Here is a 21,515-nt window from a genome sequence, read left to right on the forward strand (position 1 = left end):
TAATAGCACAGTTGATCAGTCTTTGGGCGGACCAGTTATTACTCTTATTTGGACACATTTAGATTTGAAGTTTCTCCTTTCCACTGGCTGTCTCTAACATGTGATTAGAAAAAGATTGCGCCATGCCACAAAACCTGTTGAAAATTGAAAAAGTAGTTAAGTCAGATGCCTAATAACCAATTTGACTTTGTCACTGAATTGGCCAATATTTTTACTTCACATATAGAGAAGCTTAATGGAGATGCAGACATGGAGAACAGACTTGTGGACACAGTATGGGAAGGAGAGGGTGGGACAAATTGAGAGAGTAGCGTGGAAACATGTAAATTGCCATATGTAAAATAGATAGCCAGTGGGAATTTTCTGTGTGACACAGAGAGCTCAACCCAGTGTTCTGTGACAGCCTAGAGGGGTGGCATGGGGTGGGAGATGGAAGGGAGGTTTAAGGAGAAGGGGACATATGTACACCTGTGGCAGATTCATGTTGATGTGTGGCAGAAACCAGCACAGTATTGTAAAACAATTATCTTCCAATAAAAATTTTTTTAAAAATCAGCTTTTCCTATACTTACCTTTCTTGCTTTTGTTGTATTTTACAACACTGTTTTATTTATGAATCATCGTTTCAAAATTTCATTTAAAGCTGTTGCCTAGGTTTCAAACCAAAGTCAGACATGTAGTTTTATTTATATATGTACTCTTTTCTGGATATTTATGTTTTTTTGTTTAAATTTTATATTGGAGTATAGTTGATTAACAGTATTGTTAACTTCAGGGTACAGCAGAGTGATTCAGTTATATGTATTTATGTATCTATTTTTTTCAAATCCTTTTCCATTTAGGTTAGAATATTGTTTCCTGTGCTATACAGTATGTCCTTGTTGTCAATTTTAAATATAGCAGTGTGTACATGTTAATCTCAACTTCTCAATCTACCCCTCACCCCTCATCCTTCCCCCTGGTAACCATAAGTTTATTCTCTAAGTCTGTGAGTCTGTTTCTGTTTTATAAATAAGTCCATTGGTATTGTTTTCTTTTTTAGATTTCACATATAAGCAATATCATATGATATTTGTCTTTCTTCACTTAGTGTGATAATCTCCAGGTCCATCCATGTTGCTTCAAATGGTGTTATTTCATTCTTTTTAATGGCCGAGTAATATTCCATTGTGTATATATATGCCATATCTTCTTTATTCATTCATTTGTCAATGGACATTTAGGTTGCTTCTGTGTCTTGTCTATTGTAAACAGTGGTGAAATCAACATCGGGGTTCATGAATCCCTTTGAAATATGTTTTTCTCTGGATATATGCCCAGGAGTGGGATTACTGGATCATGTATGAGTTCTATTTTTAGTTTCTTAAGAAACTTCCATACTGTTCTTCAAAGTGGCTACCTACTAACATTCCCCCCAACACTGTAGAAGGGTTTCCTTTTCTCTACACCCTGATGATGGCCATTCTGACCAGTGTGAGGTGATACCTCATTGTAGTTTTGATTTGCATTTCTCAAATAATTAGCAATATTGAGCATCTTTTCATGTTCCTCTTGACCATCTGTATGTCTTCTTTAGAGAAATGTCTATTTAGGTCTTCTTCCCTTTATTTTATTTTTTGGTACTGAGCCACATGAACTGTTTGTAAATGTTGGCGATGAATCATTTGTCAGTTGCATCATTTGCAAATATTTTCTCCCATTCTGTGGGTTGTCTTTTCATTTTGTTTATGATTTCCTTTGCTGTACAAAAGCTCTTAAGATTAATTTAGTCCTATTTATTTATTTTAGTCTTTATTTCCATTACCCTAGGAGATGCATTGAAAAGGATATTGCTGCAGTTTTATGTCAAAGAGTGTTATGCCTATGTTTTCTGAGTTTTATAGTGTCCAGTCTTATAGTTAGGTCTTTAATCCATTTTGAGTGGCTTTTTTTTTTTTTTTGTATGATGTTAAAGAATGTTCCAATTTCATTATTTTACAGGTAATTGTCCAGTTCTCTCAGCCATTTATTGAAGAGAGTGTTCCCTCCATTGTATGGTTTTGCCTGCTTTGTCATAGATTAACTGACATAGGTGTGTGGGTTTATTTCTGGGCTTTCTGTCCTGTTCCATTATCTATGTGTCTGTTTTTGAGCCAATACCATACTGTATTGATGATTGTAGCTTTGTAGCATAGTCTGAAGTTGGGGAGCCTGATTCCTCTAACTCCGTTTTTCTTTCTCAAGATCACTTTGGCCATTCAGGATTTTTGTGTCTCCGTATAAATTTTAAGATTGATTGTTCTAGTTCTGTGAAAAATGCCACTGATAATTTGATAGGCATTGCATCTAATCTGTAGATTGCCTTGGGTAGTATAGGTGTTTTGACAATATTGATTCTTCCATTCCAAGAATATGGCATATCTTTCCATCTGTTTGTATCATCTTTGATGTCTTTCATTAGCATCTTATAGTTTTCAGAGTACCACTCTTTTGTTTCCTAGGTAGGTTTATTCCTAGGTATTTTATTCTTTTTGATGTGATGGTAAATGGGGTTGTCTCTTTAATTTCTATTTCTGATCTTTTGTTTTTAGTATATAGAAAGGTAATAGATTTCTATATATTAATTTTGTATCCTGCAAATTTACCAGATTCATTTATGAGCTCTAGTAGTTTTCTGGTACCATCTTTAGAATTTTCTATGTATAGTATTATGTCATTTGCAAACAATGACAGTTTTACATCTTCTTTTCCAACTTAGATTCTTTTTGTTTCTTTTTCTTCTCTGATTGCCATGGTTAGGACTTCCAAAGGTGTACTGAATAAAAGTGGTGAAAGTGGACATCCTTGTCTTGTTCCTGACTTTAAGGAAATGCTTTCAGCTTTTGATCATTGAGTTTGATATTAGCTATTGGTTTGTCATATATACTCACTGCATTATTCTGGCCTGGAGAATTCCATGGACTAGTCCATGGGATCACAAAGAGTTGGACATGACTAAGTGACTTTCACTTTCACTTTGTCATGTATAGACTTTATTATGTTGGGAGTATGTTCTCTCTATACCCACTTTCTAGAGAGTTTTTATCATAAATGTGTGTTGAATTTTGTCAAAAGCTTTTTTTTGCATCTAATGAGATAATAGTATGATTTGTATTCTTAATATGGTTGATATGCTGTGCCACACTGATTGATTTGTAGATATTGAAAAATCTTTGCATTCCCAGAATAAAATCCCACTTGATCATGGTGTATGATCCTTTTAATGTATTGTTGGACTCAGATTGCTAGTATTTTGTTGAGGATTTTTATATCTCTGTTCATCAGTGAAATTGGCCTATAATTTTCTGTTATTTTATCTTTATCTGATTTTGGCATCAGGGTGGTGGTGGCCTCATAGAATGAGTTTTGGAGTATTACTTTCTCTGCAATTTTTTGGAATGGTTTCCAAAGGATAGGTGTTGACTCTTCTTTAAATGTTTTATAGAATTTGCTTATGAAGCCATCTGGTCCTGGACTTTTGTTGGGAGTTTTTAAATCACAGTATCAATTACATTACTTCTGATTGTTCTGTTAATATTTTCTATTTCTTCATGGTTCATTCTCAGAAGATTGTATATTTCTAACAATTTGTCCATTTCTTCCAGGTTGTCCATTTTATTGGCATATAGTTGCTTGTAGTAGTCTCTTATGATCCTCTGAATATCTGTGGTGTCTTTTGTAACTTCTTTTTTCATTTCTAATTTTATTGATTTGAGCCTATGGCCTTTTTCTCTTGATGAGTCTGTCTAAAAATATATGAATTTTTAAAATCTTTTTAAATAACCAGTTTTTAGTTTCATTGATCTTTTCTGTTGGTTTTGTTTGTTTCTATTTCATTTATTTCTGCTCTGATCTTTATGATTTCTTTCCTCCTACAAACTTTGGATTTTGTTTATTCTTCTTTCTAAAACTGCTTTAGGTGTGAGGTTAGGTTGCTTACTTGTGATTTGTATTGTTTCCTAAGGTAAGATCTTATTAGTATAAACTTCCCAATTAGAACTGTTTTTGCTGTGTCCCAAATGTTTTGGATCATTGTGCTTGTGTTTCATTTGTCTCTAGGTATTTTTGATTTCCTCTTTGATTTCTTCAGTGATCCATTGGTTGTTTACTATCATATTGTTTAGCCTCCACATGTTTGTGTTTTTTACAGTGTTTTTCTTGTAGTTGATTTCTAATCTCATGGTGTTGTGGTCAAAAAAGATGCTTGATATGATTTCCATTTTCTTTAATGACTGGGGCTTGCTTTGTGGCCCAGTATGTGATCTATTTTAAAGAATGGACATGTGCACTTGAAAAGCATGTGCATTTGCTGCTCTGTAAATATAAGTTAAGTCTATCTTGTATAATGTGTCATTTAAAGCCTGTGTTAACTGATGTTCTTTCTGGATGATCTGTCCACTGATGTAAGTGGGGTGTTAAAGTCCCCCACTATTATTATGCTACTGTCAATTTCTCCTTTTATGGCTCTTAGTATTTGCCTTCTATATTGAGGTGCTCATATATTGGATACATATATATTTACAACTTACAATCCTCATCTCTTCTTCTTGGATTGATCCCTTGATCACTGTGTAGTGTCCTTCTTTGTCTCTTGAATCAGTCTTTATTTTAAAGTCTATTTTGTCTGATGTAAGTATTGCTACCCCAGCTTTCTTTTAATTTCCATTTGCATGGAATACCTTTTTCCATCCTCTCACTTTCAGTGTGTATGTGTCCCTAGATCTGAAGTGGATCCCTTGTAGATAGCATATATATGAGTATTGTTTTTGTATCTATTCAGCCAGTCTGTGTCTTTTGGTTGGAGCATCTAATCCATTTACATTTAAGGTAATTACTGATATGTGTGTTCTTACTGCCATTCTGTTAATTGTTTTGGATTTGCTCCTGTAGGTCCTTTTTCTTCCTCTTTTGTTCTCTTCTCTTGGGATTTGAAAACTAACTTTAGTGTTGTGTGTGATTTCCTCTGTGTGTGTGTGTGTGTGTGTGTGTATGTATCTGGTTCCTGCACACTGATGCCTGCCCACTGGTAAGCTGACATGGATCTTGTCCCTCTGCTGGGCAGGACAGTGCTCAGGAAGACTTTAAGCAGCCTGTCTGCTGTTGCGTATAGCTGTGTTTCTGCCTAGTTGGTGGTTTGGCCTGAGGCATCCCAGCACAGGAGCCTGCAGGCTGTTGGCTGAGGCTAGGTCCTAGGGAGAAAAATGGCACCTTCAGGAAGGCTTATGCCAATGAATATTCTATAGAACTGCCACTGCCAGTCTCTTTGTCTCTGCAGTCAGCCACAGCTGCCCCCTGCCTCTGCAGGAAACCCTCTAACACTGGCAGATAGATCTGGCCCAGTCTCTTATGTTGTTCAGTTACTAAGTCATGTACAACTCCTTGTGACCCCATGGACTGCAGCATGCCAGGCTTCCCTGTCCTTCACCATCTCCTGGAGTTTGCTCAAATTCATGTCCATTGAGTCAGTGATACCATCCAACTATCTCATCTTCTGTTGCCCACTTCTCCTCCTGCCCTCAGTCTTTCCCAGCATCAGGGTCTTTTCTTATGAGGTCACTGCTGTTTTCCCTGGGTCCTAGTGTGCATGAGACCTTGTGTGCACCCTCCAAAAGTAGAGTTTCTGCCCGCGCCCCCCCATCCTGTGGAATTCTTGTGATCAAACCTTGCTTTCACTCCTGTGGGAGAACTTCCATGATATAATTATTTTCCAGTTTACATGTTGCTCACCCAGTGCATATTGGATTTGATTTTTATCATGATTGCACAGCTCCTACAGTTATATTGTGGTTTCTTTGTCTTTGGATATAAGGTATCTTTTTTGGTAGGTTCCAACATTTTTTTGTCAATGGTTATTCAGCAGTTAGTTGTGATTTTGGTGTTTTCGTAAGGAGTGAGCTCATGTCCTTCTACTCTGCCATCCTGAGACTTTCTCCCCTTTATGCTTGATTAGATATTAATTGCTATGATGGAGTTTTCTTCTTGAAAAAATAAATTAAAAGTTCTTATGTAAGTTAACTTCCTTTCAGTTCTATATTAAAATATGTGTTAATATATATAATTGACTTCAAACACTATATATTAAATATTAGTGTATAGCATGTTAATATAAATAATAAATATCCACTCTCCTCTGTTTCCTGCTCTGATGTGCCAAGATGTTTTCCAATTTTTACAGACGTTTTGGCTATCATTCACGTATTCATTCAATCATTCACGTATTCATTCAATCATTCATACATTCTACAGATGTTTGTTGAAAGGCAACTCTGAGAAGTATGCTAAGCAAAAGGAAGAGAAATACTATGTCCTAGCCCCTGTCCTCAAGAGACTAGCAATTTAGGGGAGGAGATAAAATAGTAAACAGTTAAAATGTTTTAAGTACTCACCCCCTCATTTTTTATAGCTCTCAGCTTCACAAATTGGAGTATTACTGCAGCCTAGGATATGTGGCTATATGTCTGTGGAGTATATATATGACAAGTTATAACTTGAATCCATTGCCTTGCCTTTATTACATGTAAATTTTGAATTATGTGACCAGTGATACTGGTTTTATTTTGTGTTTATAGGGTTTGCCATTAATAATTAATGCACCTCCTATAGAATACTTCTATTTGTATGTCAACAAATGCAAATTTTCCTCTTGTTTACCCTACAACCCTTTTGGTACACTTGGCAATTGATTTCCTTTTCGTTGATGGTTCTGTTTCTTAGTGTTTTAAGTTGGAACCTAGTTTGCCTCATGAACATTTAAATTATTATTTTAAGTTTCTCCCAGATGAAGTACTCTCATCTAACATATGCTTGGAATTGTGCCACTTCCAGTCATATGCCAGCAATACCATCCTCTCCAGTATGATATTTCTGTTGCACCTTGTAGTGAAATCTGCATATCTTCTTTCCCACCTAGAATAAATGCAATGTATCTCCCTGGAATTTAAAGTAGGATGGCATTTACAGGGGGAACTAGTCTGAACAAGAGATAGGTAATTTAACTGTTAAGCAATTTTAAACATTATTTTAGGTTAAAAATAAGAATAGCTATATTAGGGACTAAGATACAAAGTTTGACATAAGTAATTATCCTGCTTTGGGCCAACTACTCCTGGGTTGGTCACTGCTTTATCCCCTATGGAAAGAGTTCTCTCCCCTAAAAGATTAGAAATGCCTCTGTGGAAAACAGTTGCTAGGAGTGGAATAACAATTAAACAGAATAGGGACAACAGAGATAAAAGGAAAAGAAAGTCTATGAGAGAGAAGAATGGAGCCCCCAAAATTGCAGAATGCAAGTTGTCACACTACTCAGAAGCAACAGAAAATTCTGTGTAGTTAGAAAAATCTGTTCTGACCCTATCTCATTCAAGCTTATTTCACATAAAAATGAGCAACATATAAAGTTATAAATAAGAATAAGGAGTTGAATATTATCTATAGACAATGAAAGCATACTTGAAAGATTAGTCAAATACTGTAACCTACTATTTAAAACAAAAGACATTAGGAAAACAATAAAAAGAACAACAAAAATTAGAATTAGAAAAACTCAGAAGTGAGGTAATATAACTCTGCAAAAAAGAGAAAAATCACTTGAAGTAATGCATTAAACTGGAAAGGACATAAATCCAAATAAATAATACCGTAAGAGAAATAGGTGAAAAATAAGGAAGCTTTAAAAATATAAAAGAGATGAAAAAAAATTTTTAAGGAATTTTGAAAAGTGACAGATATTAAGAGTAGACAGAAGAACCAACATACAGATAATAGCCACTGGAAAAAAAATCAGAGGAAGGCATAAAAATGAGTACTAAAAAGTACAATTCAAGAAAATTTTCTTGAAATTAAAAAGAAATAAGCTACATATTGAAAGAATATATTGCATGCCTAACAATATTAACCCAGAATGACCATTACCAAGACATAGTCATACTAACTTATAAGGGAAAAGTTAGATTATCATCAGACTTTTCAATAGCAATACCAAAAGAAAATAGAGCAGCATATTTAATATATTCTAGGAAAGAAATTGTGAGCCAAGGATTTTCTAACTTTTAAGCATAAACAACAAACATTTTCAGTGTGTCAGAGCTGGAACTTCCCTGGTGGTCTAGTGGTTGAGAATCCACCTTGCAATGCAGGGGATGTGACTTTGATCCCTGGTTGGGGAACTAACATCCCACGTGCTGTAGGAAAACTAAGCCTGCGTACTGCAACTACTGAGCCCACAGGCTCTGGAGTCCACATGATGCAAGGAAAGATCTTGCATGATGCAGTGAAGATCCTGCATGCTGCAGCTAAGACCTGTCACAGCCAAATAAATAAATATGTAAGGGAAAAGAACCTCAGAGAATCTATTTCCTATGGTCACTTCTTATAGAATCTACTTAAGAACGAGCTTCCGATTATTAAAATAACCAGAGAGACATCAGCGAGATGTGCCTGTTGCCACTAGGGTGTCATTCATTGCTTTTAGGCCCTCTTGGCAGACAGAGCAAGGAAATATATATGTGTGTACGCACCTGTGTATGTGTGTGTTAGTCGCTCAGTCCTGTCCGACTCTCTGTGACCTCATGGACTGTAGCCCACCAGGGTCCTCTGTCCTTGGAATTCTCCAGGCAAGGATACTGGAGTGGGTAGCCATTCCCTTCTTCAGGGGACCCTCTGACCCAGGGATAGAACCCAGGTCTCCTGCACTGCAGACAGATTCTTTACTGTCTGAGCCACCAAGAAAGCCCTATGTATATACATCTATAAATATTTCTGTATATAACCATCTATGTCTGTATTAAGCTAAACTTGAGTTTGTAGTGATATTTCTAACTCTAATCAGTTACCACATGGACCATTCTAGATTTCTCCCCTTATCTGTAATTTCCCTCCTCCAACAGTGGGACATCTGGCTCACACCAGTCACAATTCATTTACTTATTCAATTGTAGTATATATGTATAGCAGTATAGAATTGTTGACCCATATTATGTGGAAAACAACTTTAGCAATGACAGTACAGTGCTTACATACAATTCCTTTTGCTTTAGTCTTACAAACTCTACTTGTTTTCAAAGTTACTTAGGTCAGCACATTTTTTCCTGTTATTTAAAAAATAATTTCTCAATGCTGTATTGATATATTTTGTTATGAAATTTTTAAATAGTTCAGGAATTATGATATGTTTAAGGGAGAAGAAATCCCAGTATTCTTAGTTAAGCAATCAATTCTGAACTTATCAGTGCTACATTATTGAAGTATTTTATGTTATTCATATATTGATTATGGGTTCTATTGTTTTCCCATTACATGACGAATTTTGTGATCGAACCTTTATTTCTTACGTTCTGAAAACTACTACGTCTTCATTGCCCTCAAAATCCCTCTTTTGGATCATTAGTTACTTGTTAGTGGCACAGGTACTTGTACGGGTAAATGCTGGGTTGTCCTTAGAGGGAAGAAATGGTAAAATGTTTGAGATTTTTATGTTTCAAATTAAAATGAACACTGCAAACTGAGGATATGTTATTTTAAAAAAAATTTATACTAGTTTGCCATTTAGGTGGTTTTAACATTTCATTTATTTATTTATTTTAAATTATTTTTTTATTAAACATTTAAAAAAGTGTTTATTTATTTATGTCGCTGCGTTGGGTCTCAGCTACAGCACATGGGTGTCTCTCTAGTTGTGGTGTGCGGGCTCCAGAGCTCACAGGCTCAGTAGTTGTGGTAATGGCTTCAGTTGCCCTGTGACTTACGGGAGCTTAGCTCTCTGGTCAGGGATTGAACCCTTATCCCCTGCACTGGAAGGCAGACTCTCAACCACTGGACCACCAGGAAAGTCCCCACTTTTTTTTTTTTTAATTTATTTTTAAGAAGCTAAAATAAAATCAAGGAAGTGATACCAAAGACTTCTGTTTTAATTTAATCATTGTAGCAAAACACCTAATGTAATTTGCTGGAGTTGCTTTAAGAGTCCTTGGACAAATGTTTACATGAAGAATAAAGTAGCACTACTAAAGTGATAAATTTGTAATAATTCCCCACATTTAACAACTAAGTTGACAGAGAAAGCAGAAGTTTGAACATTAAATTCAACCCTTTCATCCTTTCTGAAGACCCATCACAAAAAGCCTTCAGTTTAATACCTTTGTGCCTAATTAAAGAAGTTCAGCTGAGTACAATGAAAAAGGATATCAAATAGGAGACCTACCAAATTATTTCTTTTGTGGAAGGCAGAGTTACTTTTGTTGCTGAAATAATTTTCATTAGTGCTGTAGCTAAAGACTAGCAATTCACATAATAATCTCTAATCCCATAACTGGGGTTTTCATGCTAAAGATAACACCTGGTATCAATTGGTCATGTGTTTCCAGTAGTTATTTTCCCAATCATGGGTCCTAAGTGAGTTCAGCCATATGTGGTACATATGCATTTGTGAAATCCCAGTCACAGCCATGGTGCAGTGTATGGCCACAAAATAATCCCTCTCAGTGTGTTTTCTCCTCTTACCCATCCCTGTTTCCTTTGGATTTATTTATTTATTTTTGGCTGTGCTGGGTCTTCGTTGATGTCTGTGGGCTTTCTCTAGTTGCAGTAAATGGGGGGCTACTCTCCAGCTGCGGAGTGTGGGCTTCTAATTGTGGTGCCTTGTCTTGTTGTGGAGCACTGGTTCTAGGGCGCACAAGCTTCAGTAGTTGCCTAAAGCACAGGCTCAGTAGTTGTGGCACACGGGCTTAATTGCTCCACGGCATATGGAGTCTTCCCAGACCAGGGATGGTACCCATGTTCCCTGCATTGGCAGGCAAACTCTTGAATATAGGACTACCAGGGAAGCCACTGGTTTCCTTTTTAGATTTGAAGCCATAATAATTCACTTGACGAATTTATCTTCTACATGAACAATAGTTTAATTCAGAAAAAAGAGGACTATCAACAAGCTTCTTGAAGAACTGAATTTGTAGCCAAAAGAACTCTTAATAGAAACTTAGTTTGTAAATTCATGAAAATACTTGTTTCCCGTTTCTGTCAACTTCATTTTGCTCTTTGGGTCAACCAGTTTAGAATCTGTACATGTAAACTGTCTTTATCTAATTTGGTAACAGGATTTTTACTACTAATGATAGGACTATGACCCCTCCTCTTCAGACACTTTAGCAGTGGTTAGCTCTCAGCAAGAAGCCAGCACTTGCTGGCAGTACTCCATAGAGAAGCCACAAGACAACACTGTGATTTCTAAACTTGATATTCTCACCTCCAAGTTCGATTTTTTTAAATTGGACCTCATCTTGAACTGAAAACAGTAAAATATAAAGATGATGTGTGTGTGTCCTTAGTCGCTCAGTCGTGTCCGACTCTTGTGACCCCATGGACTATAGCCCACTAGGCTCCTCTGTCCATGGGGATTCTCCAAGCAAGGATACTGGAGTAGGTTGCCATTTCCTTCTCCAGGGGATCTTCCCAACCCAGGGATTGAACCCAGGTCTCCCACATTGCAGGCAGATTCTTTACCATCTGAGCCACCAGGGAAGCCCCAGTATAAAGATGATACATTCACACTAATAGTTACTGTGTGCAAAAATTCTCAGTAATCTATCATGTTTGAGAATATTGGGTATTATGGTTAGTCAGCTCTTGTGACTTAAAAGCTTTATGTAGCATATGTGTACCTATACTCTAAACAGATTTGTGAAGTAGGCAAAATTTACCTTTGACTGTGGTAGATCCACAGTCAAAGGAGTAGATCCTTTGACTACTACTCCTAAGGAGTAGATCCACCCTCCATGAGATCTTTCCTTGTTCACGAAGAACCTGTTCTTTTCTCTGTTGCCCTAATAGGCCATCAAAACCTGGTCTTAAGGAAAGAACTGACTCCTAAAATAGAATTACATCACTCATACATTTAACTTATGTAAATATAACTATTCTTACTTATCAAAAGAATTTTCAATGTGAGGCAGAATGTATTTTAATATAAATATCATAGGCAATTCTGCCTAACATGATACTCAGTGAGCATATACTCCTGAGTGAGTATTAAATAAAAGGTAGAAATCTGCTATGTTCTTCCTTGGTCTGAGTTCCTGCTCACTTCTTATAGAATGAGCACCTGACCATTCTGAGGGTGTTTCAAGTGTTAAAGACACATCTTTTACACGAGGCTTTTTTTTTATAGAAGGCTCCTAAACACAAACCAATGACTCCAGCAGGTGTTGAACCAAATAAACAGTCATCAGCTCTAATGCTGAAGGACACACTGCCTGTTTTGGACTTAGTAAGAAGTGGTTTAATCTGTCTTCAGTCTGGTACCTTCTAAAGAGATTTTCAATGATAATTTTATCTACATGATTTTCATCTTACATGTCTATGTAAGGTTTGAGTCCATTATATAGTTTGAGTTTTTTCTTTTGTATGAGTTTTATATTTGCATTTTAATAGAAATTAATAGAACTAATCTGCTTATAGAATTATTAAATCTCAACTAAATATGTAAAAGAAAGATAACTAGATATCATTTTACCCTTTTCATCTTGAGGGAAAATTTAGGTGACACATTTTTATGTGGTTGGGGTTTTTGTTTTTGTTTTTGTTTTGGTAATAGCACTTCTAAAATTACACCAAGTAAGCACTCATTTACTCTATAAAATCCAAAGACCAACCCTGATTTTACACACAGGTGCCCAGTTTTTCCCAAAACTATAATATGATAAATACCTCAACATTAAAACTATGTATTTTGCCTCTGGTTCTCAATTTTTTCATTTGTAGAATGAAAGTGTTTGTACTTAGACACTCTCCAAATTCCAATTCTGGGTTCAGGTTATAATTATTTTACCTCTGAAACCTATGATTATTACATCAGACGTGGATTAGATGTTGAATACAATTGTGTTGTTTAATCAGAGGAGATTTTAACATCTTGTAGTACTACAAAATCATCCCCATGAGTTAAGGTTGCCATAACTTTTGCTGTGCAAAGATACCAATTAGTAGAGATTTATAGTTTTTAGAGCCTAATGAGGTTTACTGTGTGAAATAAAGACGTACTTTTTTCTACTCCCTAAATCCAATTTGAAAGAATAAGAAAAAACAAAACTAGATTTCAAAACTTTTCTGGCCAACATTTGAGCTGAGATTTTCATTGAAAGAATATTTTTATAGAAAATAGCAGTGCACATCACAGAGTCTTAAATAGCATGGTTCATAAACAAGGAAACTTGTTTTTCTGAACTTATTGTCCATTGGGGACGAAAAGACTGTCTTTAGTACTTAGAATGTTTTCATGCTTTTTTATGCTGTATCAGGAATATATTAATAACAATTGTTATTTTTTGGCTGCATGTTACGGACAAGGGCCCTATAGAAAAAGGCAAGGGACCCTGATCAGTAAGAGTTTCCTGACTCAGGTGCTAAACAAAAGCCAAAGAAAAATTTAAAGCATCCTATAAGCCTTTTGCTAGTACTTGTGGAACAGTGTTCCTATTTTCTCTGTTTCAGATTTATAATTGTTTCATTATTTTACCATAATTATTTCATATTAATTTTTATATACTGTAAAAAATTTTATTAGGTTGGAGGGTAAACATATGATACTTTACAAATGGAGAAATATTGAGAATAATATTGCTCAAGTGGAAACAAAAAAGCTAAAATTGTGGTAGCACTTCCTCCAGGTATTTAGCTCAAGCTTAAGCAGAGTGGTCTGAAAAGTTAACAGGAAAAGAAACTACTTGTGAAGTGTTAAAACCACAATCTAAGAAAAAAATTCATAAAGTCATATTATAGAGTATTAAGAACTAAATGTCACAAACTTGTTTAGTAGTATTTAATAAATATACTTTTCCTAAGATAACAACAGCAACAAAAAGCACCAAAATCCCAACATTGGTGGCTGAGTTGCTTGGTGTTTTGTTTTTGTTTTTTCATGTTTCTGGAACCATGTGTCCAACAATAGTACTATCTTTATTTTACAGGCAAAGAATGATTTTCAGGTTTTCTGTATCTGACAGTGGGGTGACAGTCCTAAGGTAAAATTCATATTAATTATTTGAAACTTTGAACTTATTTTTTCAGTCTGGCAAATCGTAAAGACAACCCATAAAAGCCAATTTTAACTGCTTTATTGCCAGACAAGAGTTGGTAGCAAAAATGATGTTTACATTCTATTTTAGCAGCGTTTGAATGAGCCAATCAAACCTAAATTTTGACTGGGGATTTCAACAATACTTCCTCCCCATTTTACGGAATCACTTCTTCCCTCAGGACACACTGGCAGAGGAAGGTTCCAGTGAGAAGAGAGAAGGGATAGAAGTTCTAAATAGGTTGCTGGGATTGGGAAGCAATAATGGGGAGCCTTTTGAGGATTTCTGAAGGTCTTTGCCTTAGCAATGCACACAGCAGATATAATAAGGAGAGCAGTTGCTATGCTCTAAAGGTTCCAGAAGTTTAACAATAAGCTTGTCCCTGTTAATCATTAACACATGAAAGAGGTTGTGAGGGTATATGAAGCCCCGTAAAATTCAGTGAATGTGTGTTCCTTTCCCTTCTTCCTTTGCTGTACAGTTACATCTTTGCTTTTGTCCCTGAGAATTCTCCTCCATCCCTCCCTATTTCCTGCTCCCTCTCCATATATCTGCTTTCTCCCTATCTTTTACATTAACTTATCTTTTTCACTTTGATCCTTTGTAAAATTTGGGACCATAGAGGTATAATACATAAATAATAAAACACATTTCAATCTGCATTTTAAGATATTGCTTGACTTAGCTCTCTGAAGTCTGGGTCTGTTTTATTCATCAACTAACAATACAGTAGATACTCAAAATTTGTTGAGTGGATAGTGAACAAATAAATGCTCTTTCTGAGGACAATTCTTTAATGGAGTTGAAATTCTAGGATGAAGAGGAAACTAGAGTCTGGAGTGGATGGGGTAGACTAAAGGATAGATAAGGAATATAGTAACTGAGGGTGGTGAAAAGAAGGTAGGCTTCCACACTAAAGGGACAGGTTAGGAATATAACAACTGATGGTGGTAGAGCAACCGAGTGAACTCACTCTCTCTCCCTCCCTCCCTTAACACCATGGAAATGAACCAAAGGTAATATCCACACCATGGAAATGAATCCAAGGTAATATCTACAGGGGTCCAGGAGTTTACAGAAGGAATAAGAAGAAAAGAGGTATAAAAAGACCAGGCATGTATAAGATAAGAACAAATTTGTTAAGGAAACAAGTGAGTTTAAATCTTGGCTTTCATTTTGTCTGTATTTTTTAGGACTGGATTATATCACGTTGCCAGTTTAGAAAATTCAATGTAAGAATTCTTATACAAGACAGTTTCTTATTTTCTCGTATAAGTGAAGGTAGTCCAGGACTGATTTAGAAGCTTCACATAATCGTCAGGCGCCCTTTTCATCAGCCTCAAGACGTGGCTTCCATCTCTTAAGACAGATGTCCAGAATGGCTGCCCCAGCTCTAGAATCACATCCACGTTCCAGACAGAGGGAGAATTTACCAAGAGAATAAGCATGTGCTTCCTCACTTTAGTGACATTTATTGTGCACACTCCATTTTCCTTTATAATCACATTGACCAAAACTTTCCAACTTGGTCACACCAAGGAAAACTGGATAATTTACCTTTATTCTGAGTGGCAATATACCCAACTAAAGATACGGGTTTTTATTAACCATAGAAGAAGCAGAGAATCCACACTAGGAACAACTAGCCATCTCTACCACATTGACCAGTGGATTTTCTTGGAAGAATATCAGTAATAAAAGATGGACAAAGAGTTGTAAAAGAAGCATTGTATTGTTTTTAAAATATAGATTCTCTGTTTTAAAATTTATTATTTATTTTAATTGGAGGCTAATTACTTTACAATATTGTAGTGGCTTTTGCCATACATCCACATGAATCAGCCATGGGTGTACATGTGTCCCCCATCCTGAACCTTCCTCTCACCTCCCTCCCAATCCCATCCCTCAGGGTCATCCCAGTGCACCAGTCCTGAGCACCCTGTCTCATGCATCGAGCCTGGACTGGCGATCTATTTCACATATAGTAATATACATGTTTCAATGCTATTTTCTCAAATCATCCTACCCTCGCCTTCTCCCACAGAGTCCAAAAGTCTGTTCTTTACATCTGTGTCTCTTTTGCTGTCTCGCATATAGGGTCGTCATTACCATCTTTCTAAATTCCATATATATGTGTTAATATACTGTATTGGTGTTTTTCTTTCTGACTTACTTCACTCTGTATAATGGGCTCCAGTTTCATCCACCTCATTAGAACTGATTCAAATGCATTCTTTTTGATAGCTGAGTAATATTCCATTGTGTATAAGTACCACAGCTTTCTTATCCATTTGTCTGCTGATGGCCATATTGGTTGCTTCCATGTCCTAGCTATTGTAAACAGTCCTGCGATGAACATTGGGGTACACATGTCACTTTCAATTCTGGTTTCCTCAGTGTGTATGCCCAGCAGTGGGATTGCTGGGTCATATGGGAGTTCTATTTCCAGTGTTTTAAGGAATCTCCACACTGTTCTCCATAGTGGCTGTACTAGTTTGCATTCCCACCAACAGTGTAAGAGGGTTCCCTTTTCTCTGCACCCTCTCCAGCATTTATTGTTTGTAGACTTTTTAATAGCAGCCATTCTGACTGGCATGAGATGGTACCTCATTGTGGTTTTGATTTGCATTTCTCTGATAATGAGTGATGTTGAGCATCTTTTCATGTGTTTGTTAGCCATCTGTATGTCATCTTTGGAGAAATGTCTGTTTAGCTCTTTGGCCCATTTCTTGATTGGGTCGTTTATTTTTCTGGAATTGAGCTGCATGAGCTGCTTGTATATTTTTGAGATTAATTCTTTGTCAGTTGCTTCGTTTGCTATTATTTCCTCCCTAGATTCTCTTTTAATGTGTAAAATTGTTGAGGATAGGTTGTGCTTGATGTTAAATTATTTACAGGTATTTAGTAAACATTACAATTAGAAGAAACATAGCATTACAGATACTAAATTTTAAAAGTGTATCAATACCTAGTAATTTTAATCTTAAATACACCCTGTTCTAGCCTAGAACACCAAAAAGAGGAATAAATTTGAGTATTTCACAAATGCCATGCTAAAGAGTGATTTAACTAATGATTTACATTGAAAAACAAATTTTGGCCATGCTGTGCAGCATGCAGGGTCTTAGTTCCCTAACCAGAAATTGAACCCACCCCCCCCTGCTGTGGAAGTGTAGAATTTTAACCACTGAACCACCAGGAGAGTCCCTTAATTTATATTCTCAATAAGACAGGGCTTCTGGTAGCTCTTACTATGTAGTTCTGAAAGCTAATATTTGCTGACGACTTACTATTCCAGTCACTGTTATGTGATTTCATGTAATCCTCTGACCTTCTAAAGTCACTGAAGTATCATTCCCATTATACAGATGAGGACATCAAGGCTAAAAGAGATTTAATTTTTCCTTGGAACCCAGGGTTGTTGGACTCTAATGCCAGTGCTTTTCGTTATTATACTTTACTGTTTCTTCTTTATAAATGTTTAATAATATAATCTAATTGTCATCTTGTATCTACATAGAAAAAGATCTCATCTAAATGTAAGACCAGAAACTATAAAACTCCTAGAAGAAAACATAGGCAAAACACTCTCCGACATAAACCACAGCAGGATCCTCTATGACCCACCTCCCAGAATATTGGAAGTAAAAGCAAAAATAAACAAATGGGACCTAATTAAAATTAAAAGCTTCTGCACAACAAAGGAAACTATAAGCAAGGTGAAAAGATAGCCTTTGGAATGGGAGAAAACAATAGCAAACAAAGCAACGGACAAACAATTAATCTCAAAAATATACAGGCAACTCCTGCAGCTCAATTCCAGAAATAGAAATGACCTGATCAAAAAGTGGGCCAAAGAGCTAAACAGATACTTCTCCAAAGAAGACATACAGATGGCTAATAAACACATGAAAAGATGCTCAACATCACTCATCAGAGAAATGCAAATCAAAACCACAATGAGGTACCATTTCACGCCTGTTAGAATGGCTACTATCCAAAAGACTACAAGCAATAAATGCTGGAGAGGGTGTGGAGAAAAGGGAACCCTCTTACACTGTTGGTGGGAATGCAAACTAGTACAGCCACTATGGAGAACAGTGTGGAGATTCCTCAAAAAACTGGAAATAGAAACTGCCATATGACCCAGCAATCCCACTGCTGGGCATACACACTGAGGAAACCAGACTTGAAAGAGACACGTGTACTCCAGTGTTCATCACAGCACTGTTTATAATAGCCAGGGCATGGAAGCAGCCTAGATGCCCATCAGCAGACGAATGGATAAGGAAGCTGTGGTACATATACACAATGGAATATTACTCAGCCATTAAAAAGAATTCATTCGAATCAGTTCTAATGAGGTGGATGAAACTGGAGCCTATTATACAGAGTGAAGTAAGCCAGAAAGAAAAACACCAATACAGTATACTAGCACATATATATGGTATTTAGTAAATTAGTAAAGATAACTCTGTATGCGAGACATCAAAAGAGACACATAAATAGAAGAGTATTATGGACTCTATGAGAGAGGGAGAGGGCAGGATGATATGGGAGAATGGCATGGAAGCATGTAAATTATCGTATGTGAAACGAATCACCAGTCCAGGTTCAATGCGTGACACAGGGTGCTCGGGGCTGGTGCACTGGGATGACCTGAAGGGATGGGATGGGGAGGAAGGTGGTTCGGGGGGAGGGGGGGTCATGTACACCCATGGTGGATTCATGTCAATGTATGGCAAAACAAATACAATATTGTAAAGTTAAAAAATAGAAAATAAACTAATTAAAAAAAAAGTATTCTTTTCACTTAATCATACTGCTTTAAGTTCTAAAGATAATTGCAGAGAGATATTATGGAATAAAAACAGCTGGAGGCATTTGTTCATAAGTGAACCATCACAAATAAAAGCAACTTCAGTATCCTATCCTTAAGCATCTCATCAAAACTGTCTTAGAGAATGCCACCTTTGTCTTACATGGTATTTGCTTAGTTATAAAGTGGAAAGAAGCAAAGGTTTCTTTGGAGATATGTTTTCTTTCCATAATCCAGTTTTGAGGAGGCATCATCTTAGGGATGACCCCCTACATAAAAATCTGAATTTTTACCTGCTCAAAAATTCAGTTCACATTAACAGTAAGAATTCAGGCATTACTTTGACTCATTTTCCTTACTCATAAGTTTAAGGCATTCATAACCAATTTTTAAGATTCTGCCTTCTTGACTTTCAGAATGTTTCCTACATTACATTTCTACTTTCATCATTCTGGCTTATGTGTCAGTTACCCCTTAACTAGACCATTACACTGTCTTCAAGTCTACCTGCCTTTAGCTTCTCCTCACAACTCAGACTATCTTAGAGGCTTCTGATCTTCTAACATCGAAAACCAATCATCTCTTCTCCCTGCTTGACAGATTTTTTTATGGTCTCTTGACTTCTTCCCCTCATCTGAATCTATAGCACTACTTATAACTTAATTCCACCGTATGTAGTTCTTTATTGGATTATAAAGCTCCTTAGGGCTGGAATTATGTTTTTTTCATCTTAATATGCTCTGAAATACCTTGTGTGGGTTCTTGCAAAGCACTGTGCTCCCTGTAGAGAGCTGTTAAATGAAAGTTGTTAAATTCTTTGCTCCCTTTAAGGCCAAAATGTGGTTTTAAAAAAATTACAGCCTGTTTCCCTCTAGCAGTGGTTATAAAAAGTGTGTCTTCTTCCTACCTTTGTCCTGACCCTGATTCAACCCTCTCCTTCCTTAAGGGGTTTGGGAAGATAGAAGAAAAGAAGGCTTGGAATGTCTCTTTTATTGAGATTGAGGTTATCTTCCAAATTACATTCTTCCTTATTTAAGCATGCCTATACATGTATCTGTCTTCTTACTTGTTCATATAACTTTAAGGAAATGTGTGTGTGTTAGTTGCTTAGTCGTGTACAACTCTTTGCGACCTCATGGACAGTAGCTCACTAGGCTCCTCTCTCCATGGGATTCTCCAGACAAGAATACTGGAGTAGGTTGCCATTCCCTTCTCCAAACTTTAGGGACAGTAAGCCCTAAATGTGTTTCTTGATCTTATATCCCTCCTTACTTCCTCTAATTCACTCATTATGTGCCAAAGGACTCAGTGCTGGACAACATGGGTCATTTCTTACACTTGGAACTTTCAGTTTAATAAGAGAGACTGGCTAGCCCACTAGGGATTACAATTCAGAGATAAGTGCTTTAACAAGGGAAATATTTAAGGGAGATATTTTACCCCAGGGATGGAGGGGTCAGGGAAGCCTTCTCCAAGGCAGTGACTTCTAACTTCACACTAATGGTGAGAATTGGGCTTGGATTAGAGGGAACAGAGTTGTAGTCAGAGGTAAGAGCATGTGCACAAGTCTAGGAATGATCCCTGTGGGCAGACTATGAAGTTTGGTAAAGTCGTAAGGCTAAAGGAGGGGATGGTTAGTCTCACTACCTCTTCCTTAGATGTGCACAGGCTTCCTTTGCCTGCACTCATTTTGTACACTTATGAGAGACACTGCTTTCACCACTTCATGCCACCACTCAGAAAGCTTTTCGGGCTCCATTATTGCCTTTTGCTTTCTCTTGTTTTCTCTTTCACTGGCTTTGTCGGCTCCCTAAAACTGACCCTAACTTATTTCTCACTGCTTGCCAACTCATATCCCCTGCCAGGGACAAGACAGTCTCCTTATAGTCTTTAGGATTTCATCAAGCTTGTTCTCTGCCCTATGCCATTCCCCTCTACCCATCTTTCAAGCCTTCACTGACACTCTTCCTGCATATTTCTAGTGTTGCCCTCATTGTTTTGAGTCTTTATCATCAACTGGATTGTAAGCTCCCTGAGAGCTGGCTCAGAAGCTACATTTTAAACTATTGAGTAAGGGAAAGGAAGAGGCATTGGACCTGAAGTAAGACAGACCCACCTCTGACTCTATCTCTGCCACTTAAAGGTTGGCTGGTTCCTTGTTGGGTAATACAAGAATAATGAGCTCCATTTCACAAGGTTGTTGTGAGAAATTGCACAAGTCACTCCATGTGAAATTTATAGACTATAACTATATACACTTGCATTTTGTTTCACAGTTCTATAGAGTTATAGTCATTATATAATGTGTGGTTTTATGGTTCCTTCCAAGACTTTGGATCTTGAGAATTTCAGACAGTTATTTTTCCTTTGTGACACGAAGGAGTGAAGTAAAAGTCGCTCAGTCGTGTCCGACTCTTTGCGACCCCATAGACTGTAGAATCCATAGAATTCTGGGGAATTACTGGAGTGGGTAGCCTTTCCCTTCTCCAGGGGATCTTCCCAACCCAGGGATCAAACCCAGGTCTCCCACATTGCAGGTGGATTCTTTATCAACTGAGCCACAAGGGAAGCCCAAGAATACTGGAGTGGGTAACCTATCCCTTCTCCGGCAG

General features: G+C 36.9%; 1 protein-coding gene across 5 annotated transcripts in view; it reads left to right on the top strand.

Moving 5' to 3' along the window:
* The window catches only part of SESN1 (sestrin 1), a 108,492-nt gene that overhangs the window by 46,765 nt on the left and 40,212 nt on the right, over positions 1-21,515 (top strand). For 2 of the 5 annotated variants that reach the window (XM_081526769.1, XM_081526767.1), the window contains exon 2: positions 13,977-14,030. The exons of the other annotated variants lie outside the window; for them this stretch is intronic. The gene's annotated coding sequence lies outside the window, so the exon portion shown is untranslated. The remainder of the gene's footprint in view (positions 1-13,976; positions 14,031-21,515) is intronic. 5 annotated transcript variants of the gene reach the window in all.

Source organism: Giraffa tippelskirchi, chromosome 9, assembly GCF_054371585.1.
Source record: "Giraffa tippelskirchi isolate mGirTip1 chromosome 9, T2T-mGirTip1v1.2.pri, whole genome shotgun sequence".
NCBI lineage: Eukaryota > Metazoa > Chordata > Mammalia > Artiodactyla > Giraffidae > Giraffa > Giraffa tippelskirchi.